This window comes from Apodemus sylvaticus, chromosome 7, assembly GCF_947179515.1.
Source record: "Apodemus sylvaticus chromosome 7, mApoSyl1.1, whole genome shotgun sequence".
Classification (NCBI taxonomy): Eukaryota; Metazoa; Chordata; class Mammalia; order Rodentia; family Muridae; genus Apodemus; species Apodemus sylvaticus.
Genome location: NC_067478.1, coordinates 74382099 through 74406193, shown reverse-complemented (window position 1 = coordinate 74406193; position 24095 = coordinate 74382099). Strand labels below are relative to the sequence as shown.

Sequence of the window (24095 nt, the reverse complement as noted above, 5' to 3'; positions counted from 1 at the left end):
TGCCTTTTTGTTTTTTTAACGGCAGTTTAGGGCCTACATGTTAGTACAGTACTAATTTAGTGGGTTTGTGAGCAACACTGTTAAGCAATGAGATGCAGGGGAGTACTTGATCTATTGAGCTTCTACACTGTCCAAATCTTGTTTTTCTATGAGTATAGGGTGTCTGTCCTTCAAGTAGGCTAGTGGAAACTGGTTCTATCAAGATGGCTTCAAAGTGACAGCAAGACTAACTACCTTCATTGTAACTCCATCTGCATGCTCAGTGACATGCTAGCACCTTCTTATCCTTTTGCCTCCACCTTGAGAGTGGTGGAACTCATGGCAATCCACCTGCCTCAGCCTCTCAAGTGCTGGGATCACCAGCATGAGCCATCAGGCCAAGTTTTATCACACTGGTCTCTCTAATGCCTTTTAGCATTATTCTTTACTAGAATACTAAGGCTTACCCCTCCCACGTTCTTGCTTCCAGATCTGCTTCTATTCATTTCCAAATTAAGTTGTGGGATAAAAATTAATTTCATCATCTAAAAATAAAAAAGGAATAGACTGACCTCAGAACGTTGAAAATAGGTAATCATGGTAAATAATAACATATTTTGTAAAAATTGTGTTTCACCTATGTAGATATTTGGTCTCAAAAGAAAAAAATGTTTTTCCTACTGTGAGTCATGGCCAAAGTTTGAAAATCATTACACTAAGGGTTTTCTAAAACATCCTCGGTCTGTAATTTAAAAAATGCTACATCTTAATATTGTTAAAGTTGTGTGCATGTATGGGTGTGTATACACAAGCCATGGTGTGGACAAGGAGGTCAGAAGACAACTTGAGGGTCTTAGTTCTCTCTCTAGCATGTGGGGCTCAGGAATGGAACCCAAGTCATTATGCTTGAAGGTAGTCACTTTTATCTGCTGAGCCATTCCCTATAATTTTCTTTAAGGTACAGAAATTCAAACCCAGGACCTTGCATATGTCCTGCTGACCTACATCCCAGCCATCTATTTATTTATTTAGAAACAAGTTCTCGTTGAGTTGCCTAGGCTGGCCTTTAACTTACTCTGTAGCACAGGCAGTTCTTGAATCCCTGCTTCTTTTGCTTCTGTCTCCTGGAGAGAGTGGCGGGCCTGCACTACCAGGCCTGGATATACCTCTGTCATTCAAACTCAAAGCCTAAAAACACCTCAGAGTGCTGTTTCAAGATGCCAAACAGAGAACTTGGAGAATTCCAGTAGAGTTTGAACATTGAATTACTCGTGTGCTCTTCAGTGACTGACTGAATAATTATGATGTGAACTCCAGATATGCTTGTCCAAAGGGTATATTAAACTCCGACTTTTCACTTCTCTACTCTCAGAGCACCAAGCTCATGAGGTCATTAGCATGGTCCAGCACGGAGACTGTGAAGCAAGAATAACTGGCCTCTTCTGTGCAATTAATGTCTTTGACATGCAATCAAGACTATGAGTCCTGCCTAAGAGTGAATCAATACCCACATAGGATTAAAGGAAAAGAATCCCATCAAAATAGCCATAAAAATATGAAATAATAACACATACACCTATGTGAGCTCAGCAGATCCAATACCTTCTGTGATTTCAAAGTAGCAATGACAGACCATTCACAATGTTTTGAATTATTTCCAATGGTTATAATAAAAGAGGAACAAAACTGTGGTTTGACTTAGTCACAGTTACTGTCAATGCCTCCTGGTTTATTGTGCACATATGTGATCAAGAAAAAAACTACATTAAAATATAATTTTTTTCTATCAAAGTTCCTAGATCTCCTCTCTGTGTGCTATAGAGAAAATCTGGGAGACAGAGTAACTGTGTGTCACTGCGATGTCTGTAGGAAGAGTTGTGATCTTGCAGGTCAGAAGACAATGAAATGATTTCACAATAAAATTAAACAAAACTGAAGATAGCAGGTGTGGCAGAGCTGTGTGCCCTGCCCTGAAAGGCTCTGAAAGTGTACCTGGCCCTCCCTTGGAATCTTCTTCTTCCTAAAGCATGGCTTACCGCTTTCCCAACAAGCTTGGACAGAGGAAACCCAGAGACAGGACAAAGCCAGCAGAATGACACAGGACAGCAGTGTCCCAGGACTGGCACCAGGCCGCCCAGAGTAGTGTGTGTGTGTGTGTGTGTGTGTGTGTGTGTGTGTGTGTGTGTGAGCATTTCAGGCTCATGCCGCACCTGAGACCCTCTTACATGCTCACCACAGAGTCACAGCCTCAGCCTACACCTCCAAGGACAGGGGCATCTCCATGTGCCTAGGAGAAAGGACTGTCACTACTCTGCCAAAAAGTTGGACAAATGTAAGTGACTTCCCAGAGAAGACCTTGATCATCAGTCTAAGAGCAGGACACAGGTGAAGGTCCTGCCTTCTTCTCAGCAAGCGGAAGAGGGAAATGGGATCGCATACGTCCTGTAGGAGGCGCTCAAGGTCCTCTGTCTGTGGTCCTCTCTGAAACCCTGTGTTGTAAAACCTCAGAACAGGGACTCCAGCCCACCCTTCTGATGTTTGTTCCTTTTTCCCGTGGCTGACATTCTCTTCTCTTTCACACACTCACACACGCACACGCGCACACATACAAATATTAACACAAACACACACCATATTCTGTAGGTTGAAGCATTTCCCATAATGCCTCTTGCCTTCTGTGGCTATAATTCCTCTAGGTAGCCCCTCCTTCACCCCTCCACACCCCTACGATGGAACTTGGGCCCCTTCTGTTTCCAAATGGAGCACATAATGACTTGAGCCCTAGACCAAAATGCCTGTGTTTATTCTAAGATAGTTAAGCTTTATTTCCTCGTTGTAACATCTCTAAAATAGGGATTGTAATAGAATTTTCTCACTAGGACTGATATAAGAATTTTTAAAAATATCCACAGCATAGTAGTAGTGCATGCTGGTAATGCCTGGCACCTTAGAGGTGGAGTCAGGAACATTAGGAGGTCAGAGTCATCCTTGTCTACATAGCAAGTTCTAGGACAGCCTGGACTATACAAGATCTTGTTCTCAAAACCAAAGGCCAACCCTCACCAACAAAACATAAAAAGAGTCGCTGTGTATGTGAGAAGCTCAGACTAGTGTCTGGCACAAAGAACATTTAAAACACCAGCCATTATTTCTCTTACAACTGAAGATAACACATGTATGAGAACGTTTTCTCTGTGGTTGTAGAAATAAAAACGGAGTCTAAAGCATAAACTCTAATACAAAAGCCTTAATTTGAAAGCTACAGCAGTTAAAGGAGGAGTGCATATGACTAACTGGAGATTCTGGCTCTTTGATGAAAGGAGGGAGGAACAGGCAGAGTATCAAGTTCTTGAGATGGCCTGAAATCTTATCACTCTTTCTAGCTGAGAAGAGATATATAGGACAACTTGTAAGAGTTAGGTATCTCCTTCTGCTATGTGGATCCTGAGGTCAGAGTGCCAGGCACCTTTGCCTACGTAACCATCTTGCCAGCCCAAGAAGACTTTTCTACCCAAGGTCTATGTCAGTAGGCAGGTGGTTCCTGGAGATGTGCTGGTATTATTGTTGTCACTGAGATGACCTGAGATGGGGGGGAGGGAAGTAAAGTCAGGCATCTTCACACTCTGGTAGTAAGAGACGAGCAATGTCTGTAGTGGAGGGGAGGTCTCAGCTGCCCCTCCTGGGGCTCGCCCTCCTCTGGGCTTGCCTTCTAACTCACTGCCAGGACCACTGTGATTACAGATACGTGGGAACACTACAGCTGACCTAGGGTCCTAACAAGAGGATTTACCATCTCTCATCTTCATGAACGTTTTGTTTCTCCTTGCAGAGTTGGAGAGGGGGAGATCTGAGATCACAAACAGGAATGAAGCGGACAATGATGAGAACAGGTCTGTTCTGGGGCTAAGGGCAGGGATCAGGGTTCAGCTCCAAGCCCATAAGAACACATCGATTCTTTCTCAAGGGAACCTCCCAGGACTGGCTTCCTTCTCTGCAGCCAGGATCCCTGGACTGCTGGACCTAGTCTAGGGAACAGTCAGGGGTTTTGTCACATTGGCCAGTGGGTGGCAGTAACGGCCTGTGCACAACCAGCGAGTGCTGGTGGAGAGGCAGGGGATCTGACTTTTTGGCTCCTTCAGTATGAGAGACAATGAGAGCCTTCTACTAAGTCACTGTGGACCATGAGGAAGAACCTCCCAGGCTTCCGTTTCCTTACATCCAGAGGAAGATCATTATCCCATGGCTTAGCTCCTAGGGGCTTTTGATGCGAAATTCCCAGATTGGAGTACAAACATCACCCGAGGCTCAAAGCTCAGGCATTGTCCAAGACCCAGAGTCATCTGTGTTGCAGGGCCTTCTGAAAGGCATTTGATACAGGCCAATATGTGAGAGCTATTTCTCTGGACCAAGTGAGGAAGAGAACCAGGTGCCACCGAGAAGTTTTGCTTAGCTCTGGAACGTTGCAGGAATCTCCACAAAGCCTGGAAAGAGGCGGCTAGAACCCCCGTATTCTTTAGATTTAGTTTAGATTTAGATTTTAGCTGCTAGTTGTGGCTCCTGGTTGCCTACTGTCCATGGATGCCTTACCATTGTTTACTAATTCGGCCTAAACAAAGGCTGGCTGGGGATAGTCAAAGGAATTTGATTTCCTTGTTCCCAAGGAGTTCACAGTGACTCTACCTCACCAGGACTCCAGGCCATCTTCAACAAAATCATCCATCTGATCAGAAAAGTTTCATTTACCTGCTTCTCCCTGTATCAAAGGCTCTATAGTGATCACTCTATAGAAAATAAAAAGTGTGGTAAAAACCAAAGCACAATAAAAGGAGGTAAAGCCACAACCGAGGGAAGACTATGCCCTAGTTCCCAAGTATCCTTGCAGCCTGTCTTTCTGCTCCTGTGCATGAGGTGGTCATAGCCCACAAAGACAGGACAGGAAATTAGGACCCATGCCCCTTCTCCACCGGCTGTACTGAAACCCTTCAAAAATATGTAACAGGAGCTGCAGAGAAGACTCAGTGGTTAAGAGCACTGATTGTTCTTCCAAAGGGCAGGTTTGCTTCCCAGCACTCACATGGATACAAGCATCTGAAACTCCAGTTCTAGAGGATACCCTCTTCTGGCCTCTGCAGGCACCATGCATGTATGCAGTGCACAAACAGACAAAATACCACAGACACATACACACACACACACACACACACAATGTTAACAAACAGAAGATAACAATCAGGATCAGACTCATCCTTGCTGGAAGCCAAAGTGCAGCTAGAAGGACCAGGTGTAGTGCTGGTGGAGGGTATCCCCAGTGTATAAACCTGGCCCACACCATTTATTTACACAGACAGGAAGCAGGGGTGCCACGTTGCACCACAGTCTGAGGGCAAGAAGGTGGACAAGGGGGCGTGAGGAGCCTGCCAGTCCGCAATGGGAGTTATGAGCCTGTGCCAAACTGCCAGGGGTGAGGTAGGAAACCTTGCTGGTCAAGTCTGAAGAAGGAAGTGGAGAGGGATCTACCTGGGTGATGAGAAACCCAGAGCTTCAGAGAGAAAAGCCAGAGTTCCTGTGGTAGGCTGGCAGATGCTGAATAACTTTTGGGGTGGGTGGAGGACAGCAACAGTAATAACCACTTTAAAACCCGTTCGTTACCAGTTAGGGCTAGAGAGATAGCTCCATAGCTGCTCTTCCAAGAGGGCTCAGGTTCAATCCCCAGTACCGGCATGGCAGCTTGCCACTGTCTGTAACTCCAGTTCCAGGGGGTATCGGACGTCCTCACAGAGACAGACATACGTGCAATCACATCACCAATACACACCAAATAAAAATAAGTATGGCTCCTGCACACCTCTTAGTGGGCCCAGAGTGCATGACCCTGCTGCATCCACTCAGGAGTCTGCTGGGAAGGAGTGTTTTCTGAGGAGAGCTGGATGTGGTGACTATAAGGTTGGGAAAAGGGAGTTTGGGGCAGTTGGAGAGTTAAGGACTCAGTGGGGACCACAGGTCTGAAATGCTGAGCGGAGGAGAGCTCATGGGAGAGAATCCTTCTCCTGGAGCGCTCCTTCCTGCTGCTGCTTGTACAGAGAGAGGTTGCCGCCAGGAAGGACTGCCAGTCTGGGAAAGTCCCACGAGGCCATATCAAATGCACTTCTGAAAGACAGAGGGGATTTAAGACACCAAAGGTGGCTTTAAAAGAGTTGCACTACAAACTTCCCCAAACCCACCCTAACTGAGAGCAGGTAAGCGAGCTGAAGTGGACAGCTGAAAACCCCTTCGGGCCACTGCTTCCGGGATGCTGCAGGACTGAGGGGAGTCCTGGGAGATCTTACTATTCCGTGACATTCAGCCCCTGCCTGAGCCCTCTGTGGGTCCCAGTCTCTTCAGTTCTTTCTCTCCGCTTTGAGAGCCTGCTGATTTTCACCCGGTTCACCTGAGCTGTACACGGGGATGTACTTTCCACTGGTGTTGCTATCCTGGTTTGTTTTAATTTATGTATCCTTATTAATTTTATTTGTTTGTTTGTTTGTTTGTTTGTTTTTCAAGATGGGATTTCTCCATGTAGCCTTGGATGTCGTAGAACTTGCTCTGTAGACCCGACTCACAGAGACGATCCACCTGCCTCTGCCTCTGCCTCTGCCTCTGCCTCCAGAGAGCTGGGATTAGAGCCGTGCACAACCACTGCCCGACTTTAATTTATGTTTTGTCAACTTGACACAGCCTAGAGTCACCTTGGATAGGGAATCTCAGTTGAGGAATTGCTCAGGTCAGATCAGCCTGTGGCCACATGCATGAGGAATTGTCTTAATTGATAGACAAGGGAAGGGCCCCTCCCGCTGGCTGTAAATAGGTTGGCTGAGTCAGGCAGTAGCGGAGCATGCCTTTAATCCTAGCACTTGGGAGGCAGATCTTTGAGTTCGAGGCCAGCTTCGTCTGCAGAGATCCAGGACAGCCAAGATTACACACACTGAAACCCCCAATACTAAAACCCAACCAAACAAAGAACGCTGGCTAGGCATGAGACAGTGAGCAAACCCGTAAGTGGCTTCCTCCTCAGTTTCTGCTTGAATGTCTGCCTTCCCTCAGTGACTATGACTTGAAATGAGCCAAATTAACCCGTTCCTCCCCCAAGTAGCTTTTCGACCAGAGTCTTACCACAGTAACACAAACCAAACCAGAACAGTCGCACTGACTGGGCCTCCTGCAAGTCACCTACTCCACAGCACAGGACACTTTCTGAACATCTCTCCGTTCTTCAGCTTTCCCCTCAGCTCAGCGGTTGCCTCTGTATCTGTGATGACTAACCTTGGTTGTTAACTCCAGTATGTCTGGAATCAACTGTTTTAGATGCTCAAGGCATGCTTGTGTGGGAATTTCTTCTTTGGATTTGGGGGGGCAGGGCGGGCAGGTTAAGTGGGGAAGACTGCTTCCCTGCAGAGAAGATATCCTGAATAGAGCTGGAGGTGAAGGAACTAACCTAGGTCCTCCACGGATCTTGTTCTAGACCTCTGCAGAGTTTACGGGGATTGGGGAATAAGGGAAAGAGGCCCCAACCTGCAGGCACCTGCTCAGACTGCTAAGTGGTGAGGTAAGGACCTGTTCTGTGTATGTCCTGGAAGACTGAGGCAAGACAGTTGTGCCCCAAGAAATGGCTGGGCAAAAACCCTATAGTCTTTGCCTGCAGGGACTTGGGAAGCAGGACTGAGTGGATGCTAAGCCTCCTCAGCAGAGTGGTAGAGATACCAGGTATAGGGGTGTGGTTCATATGGACTCTGACCTCAAAGGAGGCACAACCAATGGACCAGCCACAGAAGGTTGTCAGCATACCGGAATATAGACAGAAGCATTCCCAGGGCGGGGCTGCCTCACTGGTACTTCTGTCCTGGGGGATGTATACACTACATCTGGGCAGTTAAACACAGGATCATCAGGGGGGACACCAGCACAGCTCACCACCTCCTGCCATGACTGGTTTTCAACCTGTTCCTGTTGCTGAGCTGTTGTCAGGAGGGCTGCAAAGGAAGGACAGCAGGAGCCTCAGAACCAGACAGGCTCTGAGGGTTGGACTCCGCCTTCCAACAACTGCCCAGCCACACCAAGCTCTTCCCTTTAACCTTCCCCCTCAGCAACCAGACCTGGGGCCTCCTGCTGTGCACAGCCTTTAAAGATATCCCTGGGGCTTGAGAACCACCATATACACTTCCTTTGGGAAACAGACTCGTGGCTCTTCCTGTCCCTACAAATAAGACATGAAGGACAGACCAAAATAATGCCTCCAGCCCAAGCAGGCCTGGTGAACCAAAGAGTTTGACTTACTGACAGCAGCATGGTAGAGGGGTTACATATAGGAGTGTGAGTCACCCCCAAACAGCTGATCATCAAGAAGTCCCTCCCTCTCCAGCCTGGATGAAGATCTCCCCATAGCTGCACAGATGGAGTCCCTTCTCAGTTACCCTCTCACACTTCATACATTCCAGTAACCCCAGCACCACCACAAGACTCAAAGGTGGGGCAGAATTACATACAGCCTTGTCTTGGTCAGGGCTTCTATTCCTGCACAAAACATCATGATCAAGAAGCAAGTTGAGGAAGAAAGGATTTATTCAGCTCATACTTCCACATTGCTGTTCATCACCAAAGAAAGTCAGGACTGGGACTCACACAGGGCGGGAACCTGGAGGCAGGAGTTGATGCAGAGGCCATGGAGGGGTGTTACTCACTGGACTGCTTCTCCTGGCTTGCTCAGCTTGCCTTCTTATAAAACCCAGGACCACCAGCCCAGGGATGGCACCACCCACAATGAGCTGGGCCCTCTCCACTTGATCACCAATTGAGAAAACGCCTTACAGCAGGATCTCAGGGAAGCATTTCCTCAAGGGAGGCTCCTCTCTCTGTGATAACTTTAACTTGTGCCAAGTTATCACTCAAAACCAGCCAGTACAGTGGCAGAGAGGCATAGGAAAGAGCGCTGGAACCTTGTGGGGTCTAGTGATCCTCCCCAGATCCTCCTTCTATGAGGGGAGGTCAACAGGCCCAGTTGATGCATAGATCTCTTGCAAGTAGTCCTTGCTGCTCTCATGAAGGCAGTAATGTCTGTTTGTTCAGAGGGCAATATTCCAGAGCACAGACTCTGGTCTGGAATGATGCCCTTCTTTCTCTCACATACTTCATAATCCAGCCTGTCACGCACAGCCCTCCTTCTGAGGATGTTATTCTGGTGGGGAGTGCCAGGAGTCCTCAGAAACCCCAGCCCTGAACCTTCCATGCCACGCCGTCGAGTGATAATCTGCAAGGGTTCTGGGTACAGGAGGTCCCTAAGCCTAGCCTCCCGACATGGCTCCAAGATGTCCAACTAGAGAAAGACTCATGGGGAAAGTGGACCAGGACCAGAAAAATTTAGCTCTGTTAAATTTTCTATGGCAACCAGGCTGAGGCTACCAGGGGAAAGCCTATAGGAGGAGCTGAGGGGCTCCCAGCAGGAAGTGGGCTTGGCAGTCCAGAACTGGTGAAGCTATGAGCTTCCTCTCTGCACTGCATTCCTTTCCAGCCTGGTGACCACATAGCATCCTCTCTCCAGAACCCACTAGGACTCTTCTTCTCCTGCAGAACCTGGAACTCTGTTCTCTGGTCCCTTCTTACCATTGTCCTTAAGCCAGGAGAAAGGCCGCCTTCTAGCCTGGCCTCTTACAAGTGATTTCCCTTCTCTGAGCCTGTTTCCCCCTGTAAAATGGAGATTGCTTTTTCCTCGGGTGCTAGAAAGATTCTGTTCCCCAGAATCAGTAGCTTGTTGCTCAACACTTGGTTCACAAGAAGTGCTCTGTAAACAGCCGGTTAGTGACAGAGTCTTTGGTTCCTGTTTTGAATCTTTCATTTTGCTAAATGCAAAGCCAGTTCTAAAGAGAAGGTGTGGCCGACAAATGATCCTGCCAGCCACGGGGCAGGAATGTAACTGGCACCTCTCCTTCCCTCGCCCATCCTCCTCCGGCCTGGGCCACGCTTCAGTGACCTATAATCTATGATTTCCTGGCTGCAGGCATTCCCTCTGTACCCGTGCTGGCAGGAGTGAAGATACTCCAGAGATACTTGTGTCTCTGGTTTGGTTTTTTTGTTTGTTTGTTTGTTTTTTGGTTTTGTATCTGATATTGAGACAATAGACCCAAAGGATTTGGAATTTCCCAAAGTATATTATGCTGGGGAATGAAAAAACTAGAGCCCTGGTGGCAGCCGAAGGAAGAGCTTGTTCCCTAGGGAGAAGTGTCAAACAGTTCTGACCACTCCCCAGAGCACTTGCAGGAAAGGACGGAGGTGAGACACTGGTGGGTCAGCATGGCTGGGACCACACAGTGACCAGGACTGCTTAGCTATGCACACCCGCTTGCCCTCTATTTAAATCTAACCCTCATGTCAGGATCCCAAAGATAGACTTGAGATAAGCATAGGTTTTATACCTCTTTAATTGTTTATCCTCTCAGTGTGGCTATAATAAATAAATCTCCACTTTTTCTGATCTCTCTCTCTCATTTTTGAGACAGGGTCTCTCTGTATACTCTGATTGTCTTGAAACTCACTCTATAGACCAGGCTGGCCTCAAACTTGCAGAGATCTCCCTGCCTCTGCCTCCTGAGTGCTGGGGTGAAAAGCGTGTGCCACCACTGCCCAGCATCTCTTTAATCTCTTTAATTGGCCTGTTGAGGACAGGAGGCTCAGCCAAAGGTTACCCAGGCTCTGGTCCTAACAACTCTGGAAGCACATCCACTGTTTTCCCCACCCATCCTCCCTGATCTGAAGCTTAGTAGGCCTTCCCATGTCTGCACTAAGACATGGCTTTGTGGGAGAAATGGGCTGGAGATGGAGAGGCCTGGTCAGCTTGGCCACCAGGGGGTAAAAAAGCCTCGCTCCAATGCCTGAATGCTGTGTGCTTGAAGTGTATTGCAGGCCCTTGGTCCAGTTTTCCTGATCACAAGTGCATGGGGCCCTCGCAGTGACTGTGGTCTCAATCAGCGTAGAAGGGCACTGAGCTTTGGCCTAGCAAGGCACAATTCTGTCTTCCCTGGAAATGATGGCTCCTTGAGCCAGGCCTCGGAGACTGGGGTTCCTGCTCTGCAAGAGCTGCCTCCAAGGGTCCCTTGTCAACTAACTTGGCAGCTAAGTGTCCAGGGCAAGTGGTCTTTGAGAGGCCTAATGTATCCAAGTCAGAAATGAGTTATGGGATTCGCCTTGGGGCAGTGATCACCCTTCCCCTCTACCTCCCCTCCCCTGGAGACTTGCTTTGTCATCCAGTCCCTGGGTTTGCATGCCTCGTTGCCTGGCCAACCCTTGGTCAGTCAGTGGGCCACGTGGGACTCATTGAAGGCACATTATCGTCTACTAGTTGTAAGGGATGATGGAGGGGCAAGCCCATCTGCACACACATCAGGCCCTTTGTCTGTGGGGTGAGAGGGGAAGATGAATGAGGCCCTGTTGTCAGGCCTCTGCTGCCTGGGGGACATGTGGGCCCCATAACAGACCTTGGGCCGGGTGTTGGGAAGAAAGCAGCCTGTGCCCACCTGTGCAGACAGATCCAGAATAAACAGGCTTAACTAGAGCAGCTGAGAGGAAGCAGTAGTCCCAGAGAGTCACACAAGTCAGGTGGACCTCAGCATGGCCTGTGACAGTGTGTTCCCTGCTAAGGCTAACTCTTGGATTTAAGGTGAAGGCCTATTTGCATTATGTAAATTAAGGTTAATGGTGTTCAGACTAGTTAATTCAGACTCAGTCTAGGATAGGGAAACCAGGAAAACTGGGAATGTGCCCGAGGTCAGCTCCAGACTTAGTAGCAGGGCCAAGGCAGAGATGCCTGACGGAACTCCTTTAGACGTCCCACTCTGTGGCACAGACACAACTAAACAGCAATGACTCTGAGACAAGATAAGAGTTCCTGGGTTGGGGGAGAGAAAGGGCTGAACAGGGCTCCCATCCTTTTCTAGACTTGAAGAATTGAGCCTGGAGCTAAGCTGGCCTCTGGGTGCAGGAGGATGTCTTGCTTCAGAGCATCAGGCAGGTACACACTTGCCAAGCAGGTCCTAAACCTGGAGGAGCTTCTCCCAGAGGCCCCAGTTGGCTTCCTATGACGTGGTAAGAATTCACTCAGCAGCTCTTCAACCTTCTGCGGCTGTCCATAGCCACAGGGCACAGTTCCGGTTCTTTACTCTGGCATCCGAAGCTCTCCTGGATTTACCTCTGCCTCCCTTGCCTTTCCATGCTCGTCTCTGGAAGGCGATCCAGTCTAAATGTCACTAGCCCTTGGGATTCAAAAGGTGCACAGTTCCTGTGACACTCTGCTGACACGAAGGCTCTCTAGTCTCGCCTTTGATGAATCTCAGTGTTCTATTCCTGACCTGGATTCCCAATTCCAAAATACAGCCCAGCCCAGGAGCTCAGTGGGAGGAGGAAAAGAGAGAGGAAGGGAGGATGGAGGGAGGAACTACCAAGCCTGCTTTTGAGAAAGCCATTCAGGTTTACTTGCTAAGAGCCACTTCACTGTCCTACCCTCTGCCGCAGCAATCCCACTCTTAAGGACAAGTGTAAAACTGGGGAGTAACTGCTCTTTGCAAGATCTTTAGTAGTTTTTGTTGTTTTGTTTTAAAGGTAAATTGGGCTGGTGAGATGGCTCAGCAGATCAAAGTGCTTGCCTTGAAGTCTGAGGGCCTGACTTGTTCCCAGGAATCCTGTAAAAGTGGAAGGAGAGGACTGATCCTGCCTCTTCAAAGCTATCGTCTGACCTCTGAATGCGTGGTACAGCATGCCTATGCCCAGCTCCCCCCCCCTCTCTCTCTCACACACACACACACACACACACACACGCACGCACAATAAATAAATAAATAAATAAATAAATAAATAAATAAATAAAATGGGCACATACCTGAACATACCATAGCAGGGAACAGTGCTAAGTTAGTTCCCACCAATATGCTGTCATGGCAGAGAGGAAGAGAGATTAGTGGAGTTCTAGATTGTTTGGCCATTCTATAAATGCATTATTAATTCCATATGAATTTGTGGTGTTGAATGCATGCATATGTGTTTGCATATATGAGAATATGTACACATGTATGCGAGTACATGTAGATGCCAACGGTTGATGTCAGGTGTCTTCCTCAGCCATTCTCTGCCTTAGATATTAAGGTAGAGCCTCTCCCTTGCATCCTGACTTGGTAGTCTAGCTAGCCATCTTGTTCCAGGGATCCTGTTTCCATGTGGTATTACAGGTGGGCCATGATGGCCACCCTGAATTTCTGTAGGTGCTGGGATCTGAACTCCAATCCTGATAGCATAGCAAAGCAATCACTTTATCTATCGAGCCTCTAAATGCATTGTTTTTGAAGAGCACCACCTTTTTATTCAATTCATTTTTACGTGCTTGCACACTACATCTCTGAACTCTTTATCCTATTGGCCTGTTTTCTCCTGTGCCAATTCCTATGATTTTAAACTACTAAAGTAGCTGGGGATGGTGGCACAGACCTTTGATCCCAGCACTCAAGATAAAGAGCATGTGGATTGCTGTGAGTCCAGGGCTAGCATGGTCCGTAGTGAGTTCCAGGACAGCCAACACAACATAATAGAGAATCCTTGACTCAAAAACAAAACAGAACCAAACAAAACCCAAACATAAATAAAGAAAAACGACTATAGCACCAACAGTTCCTCACATCTTGAGGCAATTTTCTCCTCTGTGTTCCTCCTTTTCATAATTGCCTTAGCTGTCCTTATGCATTTATTCACCCATAAAAATTTTAGTGCCAATCTGCCAAATACAAAAATCTTATTAGCGTTTTGATTGGTTTTGAATTGAGTTAGCAGAATGTTTTAGAGGAGAATGTGAAGTTTCGAAATAGTGAGTTTTCTTAATTATCTTGGTGTGTTATTATTTAAATGACGCTCTTGCCCAAGCTGCTTCAAACTCTTGAGCTAACGTGGTCCTTGCAGCTGGGAGCAGAACCGTGGACTGACCCACCGAGCCTCCATGTATGTGTTTTGAATTTTTGTTTAAAAAATAAAGTGACTGTTATACAGCAGCATGGGAGCTGCTCACATTATTGAACTGAGGAAAAATGTTCATAATTATCTTGCCACATGACCGTCTGGAACAGACATGGAAGAGGAACCAGAAGGAAATACAAACAAGCAAAGAGTCGGGTTGTTCCTTGGCTTAATTTTCAACATGTTTTTATTTTAAAAATACGTGCTTATGCCAGGTATGATGTCTTGCACCTATAATCCCAGCACTTAAGAGGTCAAGGAAATTAAGAATTGCTGAGAGTTTGAAGCCAGTTTGGGTTGCAGAGTAAATTCTAGATCAGCTGTGCTAGATAGAGTTGGAGCCTTAGCATCCACATAAAAAGCCAGGCCTGGAGGTGTGAGCCTGTAATTCCAATACGGAAGAAGCAACAGTAACTGAGGAAGATAGCCAGTGTAGACCTTGGCACACATGTATACATATGTGTATGAAAACCCACATGCACATATGCAAACACGGAAAGAGGGAGACACACATAAACACCACATACACACAAGCAATAATCCTGGTGTCTTTGAGGATGGACACTTCCTTTCCAGTGTCTTGCCTAACTTCAAAAACACACATTCAAGGGGTAAGATTGGTGTCCCTGTTATATACAGGCAGAAGCTGAAGCCCTAGGAGAGAATGGCTGGCCCTAAGTCCTGCAGCAGAGCAGTGATGCAATTCACATCAAACACAGTCCATACATAGCATCCTGAGCTTTCAAAGTGATTGAAACAATAAGGACATTTCCCAGATCTTTCTTTCTCTAATCCCCCATACTCCCTACCCCTCCATGGAGGATAACGTGTCAGCTGCTGGGGCAATGGATGTGTCAGCACAGAGAGACAAGACGGATGGACTTTTGTTAATGAGTTAGAGAGTCTGATCCCTCCTAGTGGGCTGGAGTGAGTCCTCTAATGACCACTGAGTCTGGCCTCCCTGAAGACTGGCTAACTTTCATTGTGCTCCTCAAATGAACAGGGCAGGGAAACCCCCACATCTTTTGGAAAACTGACTCTTCCCGTCTTGAGATGCCCACGGCAGAAAAGAAGAGACCTCAGAGCTTCTCCAGTAGGGTAGAGGCAGAGTCAATAATGGTGACATTGCAAAGCAGACAAAGGGCAGGAAAAGGTCTCCTCAGCCAGTTATGGAGCTGTCTAGGCCCAGAAGAACCTTTCAGTGAAGGCAGGCACACTTCAATATCTACTTCACCTCCCAAAGCCAGCTGCTTCCTCATAGAGATCCTATTTTTTTTTGCTTCCTTTCATGGTAGGGGAAGGACACACAGTCTGATCAAAGACTTCAGACAAAGCTCCTGCTATACCCCCAGGAGAGGAGAAGATAAAGCCCTGCTAAGCTGGTCAGACCTTAGGCCCTCCCATCGGGCTCCCAAGGAGCTCCACTTATTAGACAGGCTACAGATATAGATCGCCTTCGGTCCCCACCTCTCCCTTCTCCTTCCCACTCCCATCTGCTCCATCTTCCAGGGACCCCTGGCTCCTGGCCCTGTGGAGTAGTGCAGACAAAGGCCTGGGGGAGGGAGGAGAGAGTGCAGCCGTCCTAGAGCAGCTGCCGTGTGGAGGGGCATGCATGGGTGTGGGGCCAGCTGGCAAGCCTGTCTGGAAAATCCACTCACCACTCACCATCCAGCTGCTGACATCCTGGTGCCCACCCTGTGCCATCCCCTGGACACAGAGATACACAAGATGAGCATCGTGGGGTGCTTCAACAAGAAGATGAGAGAAGCTTCTAGACTTGGGGATCTGTGAGCTGGAATTTGGATCATAGGAAGGGAGCTTTGCCAGGTGCACAGGGGAGAGAGATGCCAAGCAAAAGAAGTATATGCTGTCTGTGGTCTAAGTGGGAAGCTGAAGCGGAAATGGGACATGACAGGGTGCGGTAAAATAGGTCATCACAGCCTTGGAAGCCAGAGAGAGGATGTGACACGGGTGCTGGCTTCTGCACAAGAGCTCTAGGCACAGAAGCCACAGTCAAGTCTGCGAGTAGCCTTATACAAGCCAATGTTGAAACTGGGAGGCCCAAGAAGGGCTAGTCCCCTGCAGGCCTCCCAGGCCCTGTGGTGGACTTTAGATGGACACTCCGCAAAACCTGGCTTGCCTGGGCTCTGTGGGATTGCGGGGGTCCATCTTCCCCCCCGTGACATACTCTCCCACGGAAAGCTCCAGGATTGAGGATGGTGTTCAGATGGCCCAGTAGCTTGACCACCAAGGGACGACATCAGAGCTCTAGGCTCAGGGCAAGAGCCACTCATAGCCCCAGCTCGTACTCTGTCTGGGGGAGGGGAGAAGCCCTCTCTATGTTCTCTATGGTGATAGCTGCTTGAGTAAACAGAAAGCAATAGTTCATTTAAAAATGTTTTATTACATTAATCACTTGAGAGAGAAATGGAGAGAGAGCGGGCATTTGTGAGCACGGACAGCTCTCAGGAATCAGTTCTCTCCTACGGATCACGGGGCTCAAACTTATGAAGTCGGGCTTGATAGCAAATTCCTGCTGAATCATCTTGCTTCTCTATAATAGTTCATTTTTAACTTCTGTTGAAGAAACATCTGTAGGTGCGGCACCTGCTAGGCTGGGCTTTTAAGCAGGTTCTTTCTCATTTGGGGCCTCAGTTTCCTCACCTGTACAGTGAGAGAGTCCAGCTCAGCCCTCCAACTAACCCCAGGTTCAGGTCAGCACATACTTCAGCATGCACTACGGACCGTCAGCATTTCCCCAGCAGCACCAGTATCCTGTGGCCTTAATAGAAGCGCAGCATCACATTCAGGAAGTAGAGGTCAAAGTTGAGGCCAGCTCACCTACCCACATATGGTAACAGCAGAGCGGGGACAAGAACTGGGCTCTGACTGTACCCCTGACGCCCCCACTCTAATGCCTTTCCCTCAGAACTTTATGTGTAGCATGCTCACACACAGGCTGGGGTGCAGGCAAGATGCCTCACTGCTGTGGCTGTGTGAATTTGTCTCTAGGTAGAGTGTCAGGAGGATGTCCCCGAGGTCATCCCCTCCTCCCTGTGAACTACTGAGTCAGCCATCTATCTTAGGGCTGGTTTCCATATATCTTCACTTTCACTAACTGCTTGACCTCCGGTGTAAAGGCAAGACAGCCTCTTGATGTCTACTTTGGGTCCTATGGAACACCGACTGTGCCCAGACCCAAAGCTCCTAGATGAACCGACTCCCACATGGTCACCGGTGGGTCACGGGAATGGTGGGGAGCTGCCATCTTGCTAGTTGTTTCTGCCCTGGAGCTGCTGGCTGGTAGAAGGGTTTCCGGAGTGTACTGAGATAACACTTCAGCCCATGAATCATATTTACAAACACTCCAGTGAATAAGAAAGGGATGTTAATTAGATATTCACATCCTGCAGGGCCCTGGGGAGTCGTGAAGATGAGGACAGATCTCGCAGCAGCTCGGTGGGAAGCACAGCCACGGGGATGTGAGCCGCCATCAGTCTCCGCCCACAACCCGGCAGGTCTTATTATGATGATTAATTCCGGAGTAATCAGCACTAATGCAATCACCTTCATAGCCCAGAAAACCTCCTTCATCACTCGCAGCCCAGGCAGAGGCAGCCTGCGAAGGGAAAAGGGCAAGCCTGTCACCAGGAGGAGAGTGAGCAGCGAGTCAGTGTCCTCAGCTCGTGCTCAAAAGCCTCCCTGAGCTGGGGAGCCCTTTGATCTCACTGGCCTGGGCTGGTGCAGCCTAAGACCCTTCAGGTAGGCCTCTTAGGGCTCTGCCAGCTGCGCCTGTGATCAGAAGAGAACGGATTCCCCTGGACATCTGGGAAGGCCGATGCAGCTGCCTTGCCTGCCTGCCCCAGGAGGAGGACGCTCAGGCTTCTACAGGAGCCTGGGGGTGTCTATAGATGCTCTGTCCCATATCCGTCAATCTTGATTAAGGAGGGCCTAGGGGAGCTTGGGGCTTCTTCAGTCCCTCGGTATTGTTTGGAGATGCCTGGCTCAGGCTGAGGGGAAGGAGGTGGGCAGTAGTCACATCTGAAAAGCCATTAATCCTGCTGCGGAGATCAAGCACCAGTGACAAGCCTGCATTGTGCTGCAGCCGCACGTGCCTCACAGGGGCCCCGCAAGAGGTGATTGATCAGGGATGAATGAGTGTCTCTTTTTTTATGGACTTTCAAAGGCACCATTTGTCGACCTGAGCAGTGCGATCGATGAGAGGCAGCTGACCCCGCTGTGGCCACCCTTAGGCGGCCGGTGGAAGGGCCTGCATGGTCAGAGCCACATGGGGGCACAGTTGGAGGGTGTCCATGTTGGGGCTTTATGCTATTAGCTGGGGTGGGTGCCCACTGCCACAGGCCCTCTTGCACCAGACTGCTGATATTCAATTTATCTTCTCCTTTTGCGAGCAGTGGAGCCGTCGCCGTGTTTTCTGATAAATTATAGCCACCCCATCTCCAGCCGTGCAGCCTAGAAATTCCCCGCACTTGTGTAAATCACACTGATGAAAGCTAAGGTGGTTTTCAAGAGCAAAAATCCATCCAGGAAACCTTTATGAAGTGCCTATTAGGTACCAAGCCAGCACTGAGCACTAGGAATCCAGTCTCAGGATGCAAAGGTCTGTAGGTCCTGGAGGCAGGCAGACACCCGAAAGAGGGAGGGATGGAATATCCTGGTGAAAGAGGCTAGGGTTTGAAACCTGCTTCATTACCTCTTAGCTGTGAGACCCTGGGCTGATATCTCAGCCTCTCAGCTTTAAATCCCTCGGCTGAAAAACAGCCATGAGAACTCCTACTGTTTCACAATACAATCTAGTGCCCTCTTTCCCCTGCCTCTGCCCATCTATGGTAACAAACCACCTAGGGTTTCAGGAGACCGGAGATGGAAATGCTCGATTCTGGGGGTGAGAGTGGGGGTGGAGCTTTGCAGAGCAACTGAGATTGAAGTGAGCCCAGAAAAGACAAGGACACTGGAAAGTCAGGTCTGATCACACTCGTGGAGGGCACAGAGAGGGAAAGGTGCAGTGTGAAGACAAGATCTGAGGTAAAGGGAGGTAGGAGGGCCCTGAAGGCCAGGGCTCTGTAAAGTGGACCCAGCCTGGGGCTGGACAGACGTGGAGCAGAGATCAGAAAGGGGTGGACATGGGAACTGTGGGTGGAAAGGGGGTGGAGGACATGCAGAATTGCACAGGACTTCCTATAGAGATGCTGGGTTGCTCTGGGCAGCTTCTGCCACCCAGATATAGGCTCATACACAGGAAGAGGTAGTGATGTATCCTCAGTAGTATAATACACACGAGAGAGAGAGAGAGAGAGAGAGAGAGAGAGAGAGAGAGAGAGAGAGAGAGAGAGCATGCAGTGATGTGCAGAAACCCACTCACACAAAGAGGCCATTCTACAGCATGCAGACATAAATATGCAGAGCCTGAGACACAGACTCGGGGCAAGGGACAGGGGACCTGGACCTGGGACACACAGATAGACCAGATGCCCAGAATGACCCAGGAGAGGCATGTGACAGGTTCAAAGGCTGACATACAGACATACTCAGTGAACAGCACACATCCACAGATGTGTACCCCAGGGCACAAAGAAGACGTATACATATGTAGTGGCTGGTTTTGTGTGTCAACTTGACACAGACTGGAGTTATCACAGAGAAGGGAGCTTCAGTTGGGGAAGTGCCTCCATGAAACCCAGCTGTGGGGCATTTTCTCAACTAGTGATCAAAGGGGGAGGGCCCATTGTGGGTGGTGCCATCTCTGGGCTGGTATTCTTGGGTTCTATAAGAGAGCAGGCTGAGCAAGCCAGGGGAAGCAAGCCAGTAAGGAAAATCCCTCCATGGCCTCTGCATCAGCTCCTGCTTCCTGACCTGCTTGAGTTTCAGTCCTGACTTTCTTTGGTGATGAACAGCAGCATGGAAGTGTAAGCTCAATAAACCCTTTCCTCTCCAACTTGTTTTTTGGTCATGATGTTTGTGCAGGAATAGAAACCCTGACTAAGACAACACGTAAAGAGAATCAAGGGACACATCCAGATAGTCCTCTGACACACAAACAGGACAACTCCTTGCCCCAGTTTACCTAAGACTTTCTCATGTTACCACTGAAATCCCATGGCCTCAGAATTTTCCCCAGTCCCAGGCAAACTGAGATAGCTGGGCAATCTACCTCTGTACCAAAACACATATAAAGTCACTTGTGGGCTGGGAATGATGGTACAGGCTGTATTCCAGCACTTGGGAGGCTTAGGCGTGAATGCCAAGGGTGGAGCTCAGGTTCTCATGCTCTCATGATGAGCACTGTGCCAAGTAAGCTATCTCCCTAATCCCTGGTGTGTGTGTGTGTGTGTGTGTGTGTGTGTGTGTGTGAGAGAGAGAGAGAGAGAGAGAGAGAGAGAGAGAGAGAGAGAGATATGCAGGCTCATGTCAGAGTGCTCACGTGGAGGTCAGAGGGCACTTCTTCTACCAGGTAGGTTCCGGAGCTTGAACTCAGATCATTAGGCTTGGCAGCAAGCACCTTTACCTGGCAAACCATCACACCAGCTTTTATTGTTTTGGGAGAGAGTCATGCTGTATAGACCCAACTGGCCTTGAACAGTGATCCCCCTGCCTCAGCCTCCCCAAGTATTGTGATTACAGGCATGCTTACAGTCCCTTTTCTAAGATTCTGAAGTCCCAAATGTAATGGAACGAAATGAAAATTCAATCAGACCAGAATCGACTAGAAGGAGCCATTTATTCTGTACCCAATCTCGTGAGACGATTCACATGGTATTTCACTGTAATATTAAAGTTTGAATATGGGGTATCATACTGGTTAGGAGAATCTGCAAAATTTAGATTTCTGAGGCACATCTGGCCTTAAAAGACCCGACTGGGGAAACTGTGGGCACACATGTACATACATGCACTCATGGGCCAATAATGTGTGGTTACATGTGTGTGCATGGAGTGTATCACACAGGCTATACCCTTACCAGTACATGGAGCAGAAACATGTCTCCAGCACAGGCAATGCTCCTGGGTATAGTTGCACACACACTCTTTCATGTGACTAGCCCAGACCTATGTGTCTGTGGGTATCAGCACACCCCAAACTCACAGACTCAGAGAGAGTCTGAGCCAGAGAGTCACATAACGAGTTAATAAGGAGCTGAGTCTTGAACCTGGGTTCCCAGAGCTTCATTGTTTATGTCCTTCTCTTACACTTCCTTCGCCCCTACCCCCCAAGCCACTGTGAATAATGTGGGTCCTGAAAGTCTCAGCTAAGGACACTGACCGACCATTGACCATAGGACGGGAGGAAGACCTGGGCTTGGGAGCAGGGTCCTCCCTCTCATCTTCCTGAGGTCACTTGTTGGTTTTCAGGATGGAACTTTTTCCATTCTGCCATCTTTTGAACCACCTGCGCCCTCTTTGTCCTTCCCAGCTTCCCCAGGACTGTGCACAGCTTGGATTTCACAAGAGGGATTCAAATGAGTTCAATGCTCTCAGGACAAAACTCCTTCCATGAAGCATTTTCTAGACCCCCCAAGAGACAGAATAAACTTTGGGCAGCAACAGGGCATCCAAGCACCTGCCTATGTGCCCCATCTCTGCCGTGGATAGTTATAGGATCTTGTTATGGGGATAGTTATGGGTGAGTTAGTGTTGTTAGGATTTGACTCGCTTTTCATGTTACCTCATCCCAGCACTTGTGTGCTCTGGTTCAAGCACTAGAACTTTTGTCCACCCAGCCAGATGGGCCGCTGACCACGCCTTCTGTGAGTCAGGACTCCTGTACACGGGTCTCTTCCAGACATCTTGTGTCAACAGAGGAGGCAGGTTGCTTGGACTACCGTTTTCCCTTTGGTACTTGCTACAAAGCTTTTCTGATGGGAAGGGGGACCTGGTGTAAATGCCTACAGTAGAGCAAGTTCTCAGATGTGGCTGTGTATCACAATAACTGAAAAGGGTTTCAAAATCTGGTGTTTGAGTCAAACCCTAGAATCATTTCAGGGTAATTTCTGGGGAAGGCACTTACATATTGTTCACCCTGTGCATTTCTATAGCGTAGCCATGAGATCACTTGAACATGTTCCAGGGATCCTGGGGAAGACATGTGAATTCTCACACTGCAGCCCAGCCTAGGACCTGGAATTCTGTGTTTCTGAGATGTTCTCGGGTGATGCTAACACCCGCCGGGTGCAGGCCATCAGGAATCCATCCAGTTCAGACTGAAGAGCATCTGCTCTTTCTTGCATGGTGGACAATTCAAACTTCACCAACATGGCGGGCCTGCAGCCAGCCCACCAGCCAAGGAGACTTGGACTTTTCTCACCCGTTCTGCAGCTCCAGTGAATTGGGTTTTGCTAAGCATATCCTCAGAGTTCCTGCCTCACAGTGGGGCAGTTGTCCTGGGTGAGAAGGCAGGCTCCACCTCCACCGCTCAGCAGGGGCAGCAGCTGCAGGGAGGGACCAGAATTTGGAGGGCTGAGGAAGAGGTCTAGACCCTTGACTGGCATCCAGACATGGCTTGCTAAGGGTTGAGCATTGATTGATAGGGCTGTAAGAAGAAGTACCATGACCTGAGTGGCTGACACGGATTCTGGAGGCTGAAGTCTGAGATAAGATCCAGGTAGGACTGGCTCCTTCTGAGGTAGACCTATTGCTGGGCTGATGCTGGGCTCTGGACCTGGCTTGTGGGTGGCTATTTTCTCCATTTCTGTTCACAACGTTTTGTTCAGAAATGTCTCTGGGTTTAAATTTCCTCCTTTTCCTTCCTTCTCACTTTTTCACCCTTTTCCCCATCTCAGTCTATGCATGTGTGTGTGTGTGTGTGTGTGTGTGTTTGTGTTTGTGTGTGTGTGTGTGTGTTTTAGGTTACTTTTTTATTTAACATTTTATTTTATTTTAGACAGTGAACTTGGATATCACCAATTCAGCCAGGTTGGTCAGAAAATAAGTCCCAAGAACCCTCCTCCCGTCTGTCTTCAACTCCCAAGCACTGCGATTAAATGTGGCGTCGTGGACATGCCATTGTTTTAATGTGGGTGCTGGAGGGCTGAACTCAGGTCTCACACTTACGTGGCAAGCACTTTTTCTACTCAGCCATCTCCCTAGACTCCAGTTTCCCCATGCCATGGGATGCCAACAGTATCTTCCTCTGTAAGGAGCCTGTCTCTAGGGTAAGCTCACATTCTATACAACTAGGGCCATAGTAAAGACGACATATACATCTAAGGGCAGAATTTAATCTATCGGAGATTATCAGCTAGGAGACCAGACCCGAGCTCCCACATCATTTTGAGTTTCCAAGAGAAGTTAGAAATCTGAACTGAAATAGTATTTACTTTGCAATGCTGAGCATTGAACCCAAGACCTTGTGCGTGAAAGACAGGTACTCTACGTGTGAGCTTTACGCCAGTCCCTGAAATCTAACATCTTGACATCATCAGTGTGCACTGTTTTAGGCATACCCTGTGTGGACATTATGCAATATCCCTGTGTCTTAGTCAGGGTTTCTATTCCTGCACAAACATCATGACCAAGAAACAAGTTGGGGAGAAAAGGATTTATTCAGCTTACACTTCTGCATTGCTGTTCATCACAAAAGAAAGTCAGGACTGGAACTCAAGCAGGTTAGGAAGCAGGAGCTGATGCAGAGGCCATGGAGAGATGTTCCTTACTGGCTTGCTTCCCCTGGCTTGCTCAGCCTACTCTCTTATAGAACCCAAGAATACCAGCCCAGGGATGGTACCACCCACAAGGGGCCCTCCTCCTTGATCACTAATTGAGAAAATGCCCCACAGTTGGATCTCATGGAGGCACTTCTCCAACTGAAGCTCCTTTCTCTGTGATAACTCCAACCGGTGTCAAGTTGACACACAAAACCAGCCAGTACACCCTGCAATGTCATGTCACCCGGGTGGTTTGCCCTCCCTGAGGTGACCACGCCCCTCCAGCAGGGGTGGCGGCTTCCCCAGGCTCCTCCTCCTCACTGGCCTGCAGATGGGCTCCTAGCTCTCACCCTCCCACACTGCTCCCACTGGTTTGTGTTGTCTCTGTCACGTGCTGCTCTACCTTCCTCCTCTTGTCCCTCCTCTTCCTCCTCT

At 48.6% G+C, this 24095-nt stretch overlaps 1 protein-coding gene across 1 annotated transcript in view; it reads left to right on the top strand.

Annotated features, from left to right (window-relative positions):
• Ireb2 (iron responsive element binding protein 2) overlaps nucleotides 1-24095 on the top strand; it is a 232182-nt gene that overhangs the window by 44244 nt on the left and 163843 nt on the right. The window lies entirely within an intron of this gene.